The sequence below is a fragment of the Mesoplodon densirostris genome, chromosome 8 (assembly GCF_025265405.1).
Source record: "Mesoplodon densirostris isolate mMesDen1 chromosome 8, mMesDen1 primary haplotype, whole genome shotgun sequence".
Lineage (NCBI taxonomy): Eukaryota > Metazoa > Chordata > Mammalia > Artiodactyla > Ziphiidae > Mesoplodon > Mesoplodon densirostris.
The window spans coordinates 40,720,357-40,733,667 of NC_082668.1; the positions used below are offsets into that span (position 1 = coordinate 40,720,357).

The 13,311-nt window shown below is 42.0% G+C and overlaps 1 protein-coding gene across 4 annotated transcripts in view; it reads left to right on the forward strand.

Moving 5' to 3' along the window:
* Positions 1-13,311, forward strand: part of HECW2 (HECT, C2 and WW domain containing E3 ubiquitin protein ligase 2) — a 404,779-nt gene that overhangs the window by 38,684 nt on the left and 352,784 nt on the right. Inside the window, exons 1-2 of one of the 4 annotated variants that reach the window (XM_060105713.1) lie at positions 2,412-2,487; positions 2,651-3,033. The exons of the other annotated variants lie outside the window; for them this stretch is intronic. The gene's annotated coding sequence lies outside the window, so the exon portion shown is untranslated. Of the gene's footprint in view, positions 1-2,411; positions 2,488-2,650; positions 3,034-13,311 lie in introns of those variants that run through there. 4 annotated transcript variants of the gene reach the window in all.

The window sequence follows — 13,311 nt, forward strand, 5'->3', positions numbered from 1 at the left end:
CTGAAGTTGAAGGTTAAATTGTCTTCTGTGAGTGAGAGAGATAGAGGCTGTCTGGAAATTTTGAGGAGAGTGAAGAAAGTAAGAAATAGTTGTCATGGAAGTGGACCAGAGAGCTGCGTAGGGAAAAGTTAGAAGGATTTCCAGGCAGCTGAGGGCCTGAGGTATTCCAATAATAATATTTGAATTAACTGAGATAGGAAGAGAAGGGTACAAAGTGATTCAGGGTGGTGTTTGGTTATGAAAGCTGGAGAGAAATGCCCAATGACAAAAATAATACAGTTTAGTAATGAGCTTGATGTCCTCTATTCAAGAGAAATAATCCATGGATTGGGGGAGTTCAGTGCCCCACAAGCAGTGGAGCACTGTTCCTGAGGGATTTGGGGCAAGAGGGAGTTTCATAGAGCGTTAGAAGAGGCGGCAGGGAAGGAAGGCGTGGTTGGCTAGGAGGTTGGGGGCTTCCTGGCTAGCAGATCCTATTTTCTAGGGTAAGGGAAGCTGGTTAAAGCTAAGTTGGAGGACTGTGATTGTTGTATGTTAGGATACTTTGACAGATGTTTCCCATAAGTGCAGGCTGTCTTAGGTTTAGATTTGTGAGGTGGTCTGGACCACTGGGGTGGTCTCCATTTTGTGGGTCCCGTTATACAAATTAATTTTATTAGTAGAGAATGTCAAGAAAGAGTGATAGTCAACAGTTAGAAATGCTAGGAAAAGAAATTCAAGAATGAGAAGTATTGCTTATAAAATGAAGGAGGTCACCGATGACCATGGAGAAGAGAGTTTCAGGCAAGATTTGAATCCTGAAGTCAGATTGCAGAAGTTTATGAAAGGAATGCATGACTGTATTAAATTATATTTCCTCAGGATTTAGTGTAACTTTCAATTCATATTTATTCTCTTCCAAGTCAGGGAGTAATTATTACACATCTAAGTTTAAAAGAAATTTATAATCGTGTTTACCATTTAAACAAAATTACTGGATATTATATTTAGATGACTTGAAGCCATATAGTACTGCAGAGATGTAAATCTTTATGTAGAGTGGGGAAAATGTACACATATATAAAGAAGCATATTGAATTAAAGCATTTGTATATTCTGATTCATCATCTGGAATTGAGTTTGAGCAACAAATAGAAGCCAACTTTTGTGATGTGGTGTCTACAAATATTAGTCTTTCCACTTCCAAGAGTGGAATGATTCAAGATAGTTGTGTTTTCTATAGTCTGTCACTTTTTAACAATAGCTTGAAATTTTTTGATCTTTTAAGATCTCATATAAATGTTTGTGAAAAATAGCACCTAGTTACTGTTTCTTTTCACTTAAATTCCTGCCCCTGTCTTTGGCTATAAGAGTTATTGTGTTTCTTCCTAATAAAATGAAGTGGGTGTGTCTCTTGGTTGGTTTCACTGTGAGACTTAGTTTTTTGGTCCCTATGGTATTGCATTTCTTTGGCTCTTTCTTAACTTATTCAGCAGAGAGAGCTGTTTACCTGGCTTGCTGTGATGGAGATGAGAAGAACATTTGGATTTTATTGAATTTCCTAGTTCCCCTTGCAGACTATGGACTTTTTTTTTTTTTTTTTTTTGGCGGTATGCGGGCCTCTCACTGTTGTGGCCTCTCCCGCCGCGGAGCACAGGCTCCGGACGCGCAGGCTCAGCGGCCATGGCTCACGAGCCCAGCCGCTCCGCGGCATGTGGGATCCTCCCAGACCGGGGCACGAACCCGTGTCCCCTGCATCGGCAGGTGGACTCTCAACCACTGCGCCACCAGGGAAGCCCCAAGACTATGGACTTTTTACTGGGCAAAAAGACAAATACTTAGATTTTATCCTAATTGGAAGTTAGAATGTTTAGCACTGTCTTGCTTACGTGCAAGCAATAAGGCATGAAAGATTTAAAATCTTTATTGATTTCATTAGAAATTCTTTTTAGTCGTTAATCTTCTTGGGTGTAAATAAGGTTCCTTTAGCATCGTTATATTGACTGTATTTGTAATAAAACTGATTATCAGGACCAGGAAATGAAGTGTGGATGGAGACTGCTAAGCAAGAATTAGGATCTAAGCCGGTCTGTCTACCTCTGCATGGCCAGGGCACTAGCCAGTAGATGAGTTAATCAGACTAGTGTCAGATTCCAGCCTGAGATTACAGACGGAGATACAGCTCAGAAAGGTAAGCAGGGAGCCAGGGTCAGAGTACTGCACATCTCAAATAGAACTGACAAAGAAACAAATCTTCTCTGATGGTTGAAAACCCAAGAATTGGGCAAGCCTCTGAGGTCAGTGTAGCCCAGCAGGTTACATTGTCGTCTTTCCTTTAAGGTCCTTTGCTCATCAGTGAAGCCTGTTAACTAGACCCTGACAAATGACTGTCCCCTCGAACCGCTGAATCATGCCCTCTCTTGCCTTTACCTGGTGGTTCACACACCTCGTGAGAAATGGTCCATGGGCCAGTTCAACCTAGGATATTATAGCATTGCCTGAAACAAGGTAGGTCATTTGGTAAATATGCTTTGCTTACCATTTCTTGTAGGTTTTTCTGGGAAAATGTCTGTAGAAGCAACATTTATGAAAATTGCTTGTGTTATAATCTGCCTGCATAGATAGAAACCTTAACCAAAAAGTGTTTTTTGTTTTTTTTTTTTTTTGGTAGGAGCCGTGGTTTTTATCTACTGGGCCAAAGGGCCGGAGAGACCTAGACTCAAAACCAGGGTTCCGCACACTGCCGTGGGCAAGTCAGGTTCGAACACTTGCAAAATAAAGAGCCCGCCTGAAAGGTGATCTGGCCCTCAGTTCCCTTGCCTGTGAAATGGGTACAGTGTTGTGGAGAGAACAAGGTTGCCCCAGCCCTAGATGAGGCAGGGTGCATGGAACACACTGCTGAGCAAGAAGCAGGACAAAGACCTGGCAGGACGCAGCGGCCCCGGGAAGCAGGCATCCTGTTCCATCTGCCCAGAAAACTGACCATAGAGCACATGTTGAGCAGAGCAGTGTCCCTGTCCTCGGCTGACTTCAGGAACCAGTCGTAGAGAGTGGGTACGTGGCGGGCCTGCACCCTCTGGGTGCAAACCACTTGACTTTTGTTGTCTTACTAGATCTTTCCAACAGCAGTGAAGGGTCAGTGTCATAGACGGGGAGACTGCTGAGGGTGCACAGCCTGGAGTGAAGGAACCAGGCTTGGACCCAGGTGTCAACCTGCTCAACCTGCAGGCCCTCCCCCAGGTGGCTCCTGCACCCTGAGGGGGTCTGTGCAACACCTCCAGAAGGGACTCTGCCCTCCTCTGTGAGACCCACCTGTCACTTGTGTCCCCTCTATTTCCGTCATCAGCACCAGTGTCTGGAAGACCTCAACAGGCCCATGGTCTTCTGGGAGCATAATTAGGTTGCTGGAACCACCGGGACAGAGTTGGGTTTCGCGGTCACGGAGGGGCCTGCCCCTGAGCTCACTAGGAATGGCCACATGAGGACCCTTTTCGTGAGAACCAGAGCCACTCACTGCCCCGTTAGGATGTCTGGTGCTCAAAAGGAGGGGCTCTCTGACACATGAGGTCATCACAAGAGCTCCTGCCTCACTTTATTTTTTAATTGGCCTAAAAAAAACCAAACAAACGGTTTTAGATTTACTGAAAAGTTATGAGTATGGAGTGCCCTTATTACACTCCCTCCCGCCCCACATACACACACGATTTCCTTTATTATTTTTTTTAATTTTAATTTTTTAACATCTTTATTGGAGTATAATTGCTTTACAATGGTGTGTTAGTTTCTGCTTTATAACAAAGTGAATCAGTTATACATATACATATGTTCCCATATCTCTTCCCTCTGGCGTGTCCCTCCCTCCCACCCTCCCTATCACAGCCCTCTAGGTGGTCACAAAGCACCGAGCTGAACTCCCTGTGCTATGCGGCTGCTTCCCACTAGCTATCTAGTTTATGTTTGGTAGTGTATATATGTAAATGCCACTCTCTCACTTCGTCACAGCTTCCCCTTCCCCATATCCTCAAGTCCATTCTCTAGTAGGTCAGTGTCTTTATCCCTGTCTTGCCCCTAGGTCCTTCATGACCATTTTTTCCTCTTAGATTCCATATATATGTGTTAGCATATGGTATTTGTTTTTCTCTTTCTTACTTCACTCTTTCTGAGAGAATCTAGGTCCATGCACCTCACTACAAATAACTCAATTTTGTTCCTTTTTATGGCTGAGTGATATTCCATTGTATATATGTGCCACATCTTTATCCATTCATCTGTCGATGGACACTTAGGTTGCTCCCATGTCCTGGCTATTGTAAATAGAGCTGCAGTGAACATTTTGGTACATGACTCTTTTTGAATTATGGTTTTCTCAGGGTATATGCCCAGTAGTGGGATTGCTGGGTCGTATGCTAGTTCTATGTTTAGTTTTTTAAGGAATCTCCATAGTGTTCTCCATAGTGGCTGTATCAATTTACATTCACACCAACAGTGCATGGGGGTTCCCTTTTCTCCACACCTTCTCCAAAATTTATTGTTTGTAGATTTTTTGATGATGGCCATTCTGACCGGTGTGAGATGATATCTCATTGTAGTTTTGATTTGCATCTCTCTAATGATTAATGATGTTGAGCATTCTTTCATGTGTTTGTTGGCAATCTGTATATCTTCTTTGGAGAAATGTCTATTTAGGCCTTCTGCCCATTTTTGGATTGGGTTGTTTGTTTTTTGGATATTGAGCTGCATGAGCTGCTTGTAAATATTGGAGATTAATCCTTTGTCAGTTCCTTCATTTGCAAATATTTTCTCCCATTCTGAGGGTTGTCTTTTCCTCTTGTTTATGGTTTCCTTTGCTGTGCAAAAGCTTTGAAGTTTCATTAGGTCCCATTTGTTTATTTTTATTTTTATTTCCATTTCTCTAGGAGGTGGGTCAAAAAGGATCTTGCTGTGATTTATGTCATGGAGTGTTCTGCCTATGTTTTCCTCTAAGAGTTTGATGGCGTCTGGCCTTACATTTAGGTCTTTAATCCATTTTGAGTTTATTTTTGTGTATGGTGTTAGGGAGTGTTCTAATTTCATTCTTTTCCATGTAGCTGTCCAGTTTTCCCAGCACCACTTATTTAAGAGGCTGTCTTTTCTCCACTGTATATTCTTGTCTCCTTTATCAAAGATAAGGTGACCATGTGTGCTTGGGTTTATCTCTGGGCTTTCTGTTCTGTTCCATTGATCTATATTTCTGTTTTTGTGCCAGTACCATAGTGTCTTGATGACTGTAGCTTTGTAGTATAGTCTGAAGTCCAGGAGCCTGATTCCTCCAGCTCCATTTTTCTTTCTCAAGATTGCTTTGGCTATTCGGGGTCTTTTGTGTTTCCATACCAATTGTGAAATTTTTTGTTCTAGTTCTGTGAAAAATGCCAGAGGTAGTTTGATAGGGATTGCATTGAATCTGTAGATTGCTTTGGGTAGTATAGCCATTTTCACAATGTTGATTCTTCCAATCCAAGAACATGGTATATCCCTCCATCTATTTGTATCATCTTTAATTTCTTTCATCAGTGTCTTATAATTTTCTGCATACAGTTCTTTTGTCTCCTTAGGTAGGGTTATTCCTAAATATTTTATTCTTTTTGTTGCAATGGTACATGGGAGTGTTTCCTTAATTTCACTTTCAGATTTTTCATCATTAGTGTATAGGAATGCTAGAGATTTCTGTGCATTAATATTTTATCCTGCTACTTTACCAAATTCATTGATTAGCTCTAGTAGTTTTCTGGTAGCATCTTTAGGATTCTCTGTGTATAGTATCATGTCATCTGCAAACAGTGACAGCTTTACTTCTTCTTTTCTGATTTGAATTCCTTTTATTTCTTTTTCTTCTCTGATTGCTGTGGCTAAAACTTCCAAAACTATGTTGAATAATAGTGGTGAGAGTCGGCAACCTTGTCTTGTTCCTGATCTTAGTGGAAATGGTTTCAGTTTTTCACCATTGAGAATGATGTTGGCTGTGGGTTTGTCACATATGGCCTTTATTATGTTGAGGCAAGTTCCCTCTATGCCTACTTTCTGGAAGATTTTTATCATAAATGGGTGATGAATTTTGTCAAAAGCTTTCTCTGCATCTACTGAAATGGTCATATGGTTTTTCTCTTTCAATTTGTTAATATGGTGTATCACATTGATTGATTTGCGTATATTGAAGAATCCTCGCATTCCTGGGATAAACCCCACTTGATCATGGTGTATGATTCTTTTAATGTGCTGTAGGATTCTGTTTGCTAGTATTTTGTTGAGGATTTTTGCATCTATGTTCATCAGCGATATTGCTTGTAGTTTTCTTTCTTTTTGACATCTTTGTCTGGTTTTGGTATCAGGGTGATGGTGGCCTCACGAATGAGTTTGGGCGTGTTCCTCCCTCTGCTATATTTTGGAAGAGTTTGAGAAGGATAGGTGTTAGCTCTTCTCTAAATGTTTGATAGAGTTCACCTGTAAATCCATCTGGTCCTGGGCTTTTGTTTGTTGGAAAATTTTTAATCACAGTTTCAATTTCAGTGCTTGTGATTGGACTGTTCATATTTTCTCTTTCTTCCTCATTCAGTCTCAGAAGGTTGTGCATTTCTATGAATTTGTCCATTTCTTCCAGGTTGTCCATTTTATTGGCATAGAGTTGCTTGTAGTAATCTCTCATGATCTTTTGTATTTCTGCAGTGTCAGTTGTTACTTCTTTTTCATTTCTAATTCTATTGATTTGAGTCTTCTCCCTGTTTTTCTTGATGAGTCTGGCTAATGGTTTATCAATTTTGTTTATCTTCTCAAAGAATGAGCTTTTAGTTTTATTGATCTTTGCTATATTTTCCATCATTTCTTTTCATGTATTTCTGATCTGATCTTTATGATTTCTTTCCTTCTGCTAACCTTTGGGGTTTTTTGTTCTTCTTTCTCTAATTGCTTTAGGTGCAAGGTTAGGTTGTTTATTCGAGATGTTTCCTGTTTCTTAAGGTAGGATTGTATTGCTATAAACTTCCCTCTTAGAACTGCTTTTGCTGCATCCCATAGGTTTTGGGTTGTCGTGTTTTCATTGCCATTTGTTTCTAGGTATTTTTTGATTTCCTCTTTGATTTATTCAGTGATCTCTTGGTTATTCAGTGTGTTGTTTAGCGTCCATATGTTTGTACTTTTTACAGACTTTTTCCTGTAATTGATATCTAATCTCATAGCATTGTGGTCAGAAGAGATACTTGATACGATTTCAATTTTCTTAAATTTACCAAGTCTTGATTTGTGACCCAAGATATGATCTATCCTGGAGAATGTTCCATGAGCACTTGAGAAGAATGTGTATTCTGTTTTTTTGGGATGGAATGTCCTATATATATATCAATTAAGTCCATCTTGTTTAATGTATCATTTAAAGCTTGTGTTTCCTTATTTATTTTCATTTTCGATGATCTGTCCATTGGTGAAAACGGGGTGTTAAAGTCCCCTACTATGATTGTGTTACTGTCGATTCTCCCTCTTATGGCTGTTAGTATTTCCCCTATGTATTGAGGTGCTCCTGTGTTGCGTGCATAAATATTTACAATTGTTATATCTCCTTCTTGGATCAATCCCTTGATCATTATGTAGTGTCCTTCTTTGTCTCTTGTAATAGTTTTTATTTTAAAGTCTATTTTGTCTGATATGAGAATTGCTACTCCAGCTTTCTTTTAATTTCCACTTGCATGGAATATCTTTTTCCATCCCCTCACTTTCAGTCTGTATGTGTCTCTAGGTCTGAAGTGGGTCACTTGTAGACAGCATATATATGGATCTTGTTTTTGTATTCATGCAGCCAGTCTATGTCTTTTGGTTGGAACATTTAATACATTGACATTCAAGGGAATTATGAACATGTATGTTCCTATTACCATTTTCTTAATTGTTTTGAGTTTGTTACTGTAGGTCTTTTCCTTCTCTTGTGTTTCCTGCCTAGAGCAGTTCCTTTAGCATTTGTTGTAAAGCTGGTTTGGTGGTGCTGAATTCTCTTAGCTTTTGCTTGTCTGTAGAGGTTTTAATTTCTCCATCAAATCTGAATGAGATCCTTGCTGGGTAGAGTAATCTGGTTGTAGGGTTTTCTCCTTCATCACTTTAAATATGTCCTGCCACTCCCTTCTGGTTTGCAGAGTTTCTGCTGAAAGATCAGCTGTTAACCTTGCGGGCATTCCCTTGTGTGTTATTTGTTGTTTTTCCCTTGCTGCTTTTAATATTTTTTCTTTGTATGTAATTTTTGATAGTTTGATTAATAAGTGTCTTGGCGTGTTTCTCCTTGGTTTTATGCTGTATGGGACTCTCTCTGCTTCCTGGACTTGATTAACTATTTCCTTTCCCATATTAGGGAAATTTTCAACTATAATCTCTTCAAATATTTTCTCAGTCCCTTTCTTTTTCTCTTCTTCTGGGACCCCTATAATTCGAATGTTGGTGTGTTTATTGTTGTCCCAGATGTCTCTGAGACTGTCCTGAATTCTTTTCATTCTTTTTTCTTTATTCTGCTCTGCAATAGTTATTTCCAATATTTTATCTTCCAGGTCACTTATCTGTTCTTCTGCCTCAGTTATTCTGCTATTGATCCCTTGTAGAGAATTTTTAATTTCATTTATTGTGTTGTTCATCATTGTTTGTTTCCTCTTTAGTTCTTCTAGGTCCTTGTTAAACGTTTCTTGTATTTTCTGTATTCTAGTTCCAAGATTTTGGATCATCTTTACTATCATTATTCTGAATTATTTTTCAGGTAGACTGCCTATTTCCTCTTCATTTGTTAGGTCTGGTGGGTTTTTTCTTTGCTCCTTCATCTGCTGTGTGTTTCTCTGTGTTCTCATTTTGCTTAACTTACTGTGTTTGGGTTCTCCTTTTCGCAGGCTGCAGGTTCGTAGTTCCCGTTGTTTTTTGGTGTCTGTCCCCAGTGGCTAAGGTTAGTTCAGTGTGTTGTGTAGGCTTCCTGGTGGAGGGGACTAGTGCCTGTGTTCTAGTGGGTGAGCCTGGATTTTGTCTTTCTGGTGGGCAGGTCCACGTCTGGTGGTGTGTTTTGTGGTGTCTGTGGCCTTATGATTTTAGGCAGCCTCTGTGCTAATGGATGGTGTTATATTCCTGTCTTGCTAGTTGTTTGGGCTAGGGTGTCCAGCACTGTAGCTTGCTTGTCATTGAGTGAATCTGGGTCGTGGCTTTGAGATGGAGACCTCTGGGAGATTTTTGCTGTTTGATATTACGTGGAGCTAGGAGGTGCCTTGTGGACCAGTGTCCTGAACTTGGCTTTCCCACATGAGAGGCACAGCCCTGATGCCTGGCTGGCGCACCAAGAGCGTTTCATCCACATGGCTCAGAATAAAAGGGAGAAAAAGACAGACAGAAAGAAAGAAGATAATATAAAAAAACTAAACTAAAATAAAGTTATTAAAATAAAAAATAAATAATTATTAACAAAATTTTTTTTTAAGTAATAACCCCCCCCCCCCCGCAAAACGGACAGACAGAACCCTAGGACAAATGGTGAAAGCAAAGCTATACAGACAAAATCACACACAGAAGCATACACATACACAGTCACAAAAAGAAAAAGGGAAAAAAATATATATCTTTGCTCCCAAAGTCCACCTCCTCAATTTGGGATGATTCGTTGTCTATTCAGGTATTTCACAGATTCAGGGTACATCACGTTGATTGTGGAGATTTAATCTGCTGCTCCTGAGGCTGCTGGGAGAGATTTCCCTTTCTCTTCTTTGTTCTCACAGCTCCCAGGTCTCAGCTTTGGATTTGGCCCTGCCTCTGTGTGTAGGTCGCTGGAGGGTGTCTGTTCTTTGCTCAGACAGGACACGGTTAAAGGAGCAGCTGATTCGGGGACTCTGGCTCACTCAGGCCGTGGGGGAGGGAGGGGCACGGAGTGCGGGGTGAGCCTGCAGCGGCAGAGGCCGGCGTGACATTGCACCAGCCTGAGGCGCGCCGTGCGTTCTCCCGGGGAAGTTGTCCCTGGATCCCGGGACCCCGGCAGTGGCGGGCTGCACAGGCTCCCGGAAGGGGGGCGTGGATAGTGACCTGTGCTCGCACACAGGCTTCTTGGTGGCGGCGGCAGCAGCCTTAGCATCTCATGCCCGTCTCTGGGGTTCGCGCTTTCAGCCGCGACTCGCGCCTGTCTCTGGAGCTCCTTTAAGCGGCGCTCTGAATCCCCTCTCCTCGCGCACCAGGAAACAAAGAGGGAAGAACAAGTCTCTTGCCTCTTAGGCAGGTCTAGACCTTTCCCCGGACTCCCTCCCGGCCAGCCATGGCGCACTAACCCCCTGTAGGCTGTGTTCACGCCGCCAACCCCAGTCCTCTCCCTGTGCTCCAATCGAAACCCGAAACCCGAGCCTCAGCTCCCAGCCCCGCCCGCCCCGGCGGCCGAGCAGACAAGCCTCTTGGGCTGGTGAGTTCTGGTCGGCACCGGTCCTCTGTGCGGGAATCTCTCCGCTTTGCCCTCCGCACCCCTGTTGCTGCGCTCTCTTCCATGGCTCTGAAGCTTTCCCCCTCCGCCACCCGCAGTCTCCGCCTGCGAAGGGGCTTCTAGTGTGTGGAAACCTTTCCTCCTTCACGGCTCCCTCCCACTGGTGCAGGTCCCATCCCTACCCTTTTGTCTCTGTTTTTTCTTTGTTCTTTTGCCCTACCCAGGTTCTTGGGGGGTTTCTTGCCTTTTGGGAGGTCTGAGGTCTTCTGCCAGCGTTCAGTAGGTGTTCTGTAGGAGTTGTTCCACATGTAGATGTATTTCTAATGTATTTGTGGGGAGGAAGGTGATCTCCGTGGCTTACTCTTCCGCCATCTTGAAGCTACTTCCTTTATTATTAACGTCTTACATTAGTGGTACATTTGCAATAATTGATAATACGGTATTGATACATTATTGTTAACTAGAGTCCATAGTGTTCAGGTTTTCTTAGTTTTTCCCCAGTGTGTTTCTTCTGTGTCAGTATCCCATCAAGGATACTACATCACATGTAATTGTCTACTTCACTTTTTTTCATTCTGAAGGTGCCGTATTGAGAGAGGAGGTTAAAGAAGCACATAATTGCTTAACTTGTCCTTGGCTTTAAGTGAGTAAAAGGGAAGGGGCTGCTGCTGGGGGCTGCATTTTGGTGCTGTGTCTGATGGGTGACAGCCGAGTGGGGTGCTGGGTCCTGGGGAAAGGCAGGGCCCTGAGGAGGGGCCTCCCTCCAGAGCAAGCCTTTTCAGAGCAGCCCCTTGGGTTAGGGTGATGGGAAGTTATTGTTTAGAGGACAGAAAATTTCTGTCTGGTGTGATGAAAACATTCTGGTCATGGATAGTGGTGATGGTTGCACGGATTTACTTATTGCCACTGATTGAACACATAAAAATGGTTAAAATGTTTAAGATTTATGTATATTTTACCACAATGCTTTTTAAAGCGGAAGAAATAAAGACACGATTTAATTAATTTATTTTTGGCTGCATTGGGTCTTCATTGCTGCACGTGGGCTTTCTCTAGTTGCGGCGAGCAGGGGCTACTTTTCTTTGTGGTGTGTGGGCTTCTCCTGCGGTGGCTTCTCTTGCTGTGGAGCACGAGCTCTAGGCGCGCGGACTTCAGTAGTTGTGGCTCATCAGCTCTAGAGCGCAGGCTCAGTTGTTGTGGCACACGGGCTTCGGTAGTTGCTCCGCGGCATGTGGGATCTTCCCGGATTAGGGATCGAACCGGAGTCCCCTGCATTGGCAGGCGGATTCTTAACCACTCTGTCATCAGGGAAGTCCCCTATAGATATGATTTTTCTGTGGACATTGAAGGATATGCAGATGTTAAAAGTGAGTGAGAATGGTAAAAATTGGAGAAAATATAGTTTTGACTGGCAAAATTGGATTTAGGTTAATGAAGTGTTCTTTGGAACCATTAAAATGTAAATATATGGATAAATCTTACAAACATGTTAGGGGATAGAAGATTCCAAATAATATCTTACAACATAATTCCACTCAGATGCAGTTCAAAAACGGGTAAAACAAAACTATACTCTTTTGGTATGTATTCAGAAGTGTAAAACTATGAAGGAAAGAGGAAGTCATTTTCTTAAAAGTAACGATAGTGATACCTGCTAGAGGAAGGAAGGATTTGTGATCGGGAAGGGGCTCCTGGCTGCTGACAGTGTTCTGTTTTGACCCAAATGACAATTACACAGGTGCTTGCTGTATAATTATTTGTTACAGTGCATATTTATGTCTTATGCATTTTCTTTATCTGTTATATTTTCCAGTAAAAAGCCTTTAAAAAGGATATCATGACTACTGTAGTAAAGTATGGTTTCAGATTTAAAGGGCTTCTAAGTTTGTGTTATGGGTTGAATCACGTCCCCCCCTTAAATGCGTATATTGAAGTCCTAATCCCGCAGTACCTTGGAATGTGACCTTATTTGCAAATAGTGTCTTCACAGAGGTAATCAAGTTAAAATGAGGTGATTAAGGTGGACCGTAATCCAGTTAGGATGGTGTCCTTGTAAGAATAGGAAATTTCAACACAGAGACACACTTGGAGGGAAGATGTTGTGAAGAGACATAAGAGGAAGATAGCCAACTACAACGCAAGCCAAGGAGAGAGGCCGGGAACAGATTCTCCCTCACGGCCCTCAGAAGGCACTGATCCGGCCAACCCCTTACCTTGACTGTGGATTTTTGGCCTCCGGCACTGTGAGACATTATATTTTTGTGGCTTAAGACACCCAGTTTGTGGTATTTATTACAGCAGTCCTAACAAATACAAATACAGTTTGGAAAACTAGTAACTAATGTTTTAATCAGTGGCTTTACTTATCACAGTGACCTGTTTTGGGCCTTTCAAAGTAGAGCAGGGACAGCTACTTTTCCCAAGTGACTCAGAATCTCTAATTAAAGACAGACGTGTTTTAGTCTCAGGTCATCCAGCTTTTGTTTAATATAAAAGTTATTATCTGTCAGAGCATTGACCATTTTTTTGACTTTTCTCTTTTTGTAAACATCTGTCTGTTTTCTGTAATGACTTCATAGTGGATTTGTTATTGGTGTTATTTAAGCAATGATTTGAATTCCTGTATTGAAGTCATCCCTACCATGAAGAACAGACCTCACTCAAGTTCCGTCAGGTGATGAGAGATGCACAGGGAAGGAGACCCCCAAATGATGTACAACATGAGGTACAGCAGTATAATTCCACCCAGTTGCCCCTCAGTTGCTGGTGTAGACATTAGTTTCTTTGCTGCCCTTGAAGCTAGGCATGATCATGTGACAAATTCTGGCCAATGGGGTAAGGATGTGCCCTCCATTTCTTTTTCTCCTTCTTGCTGACTGGGATATGCT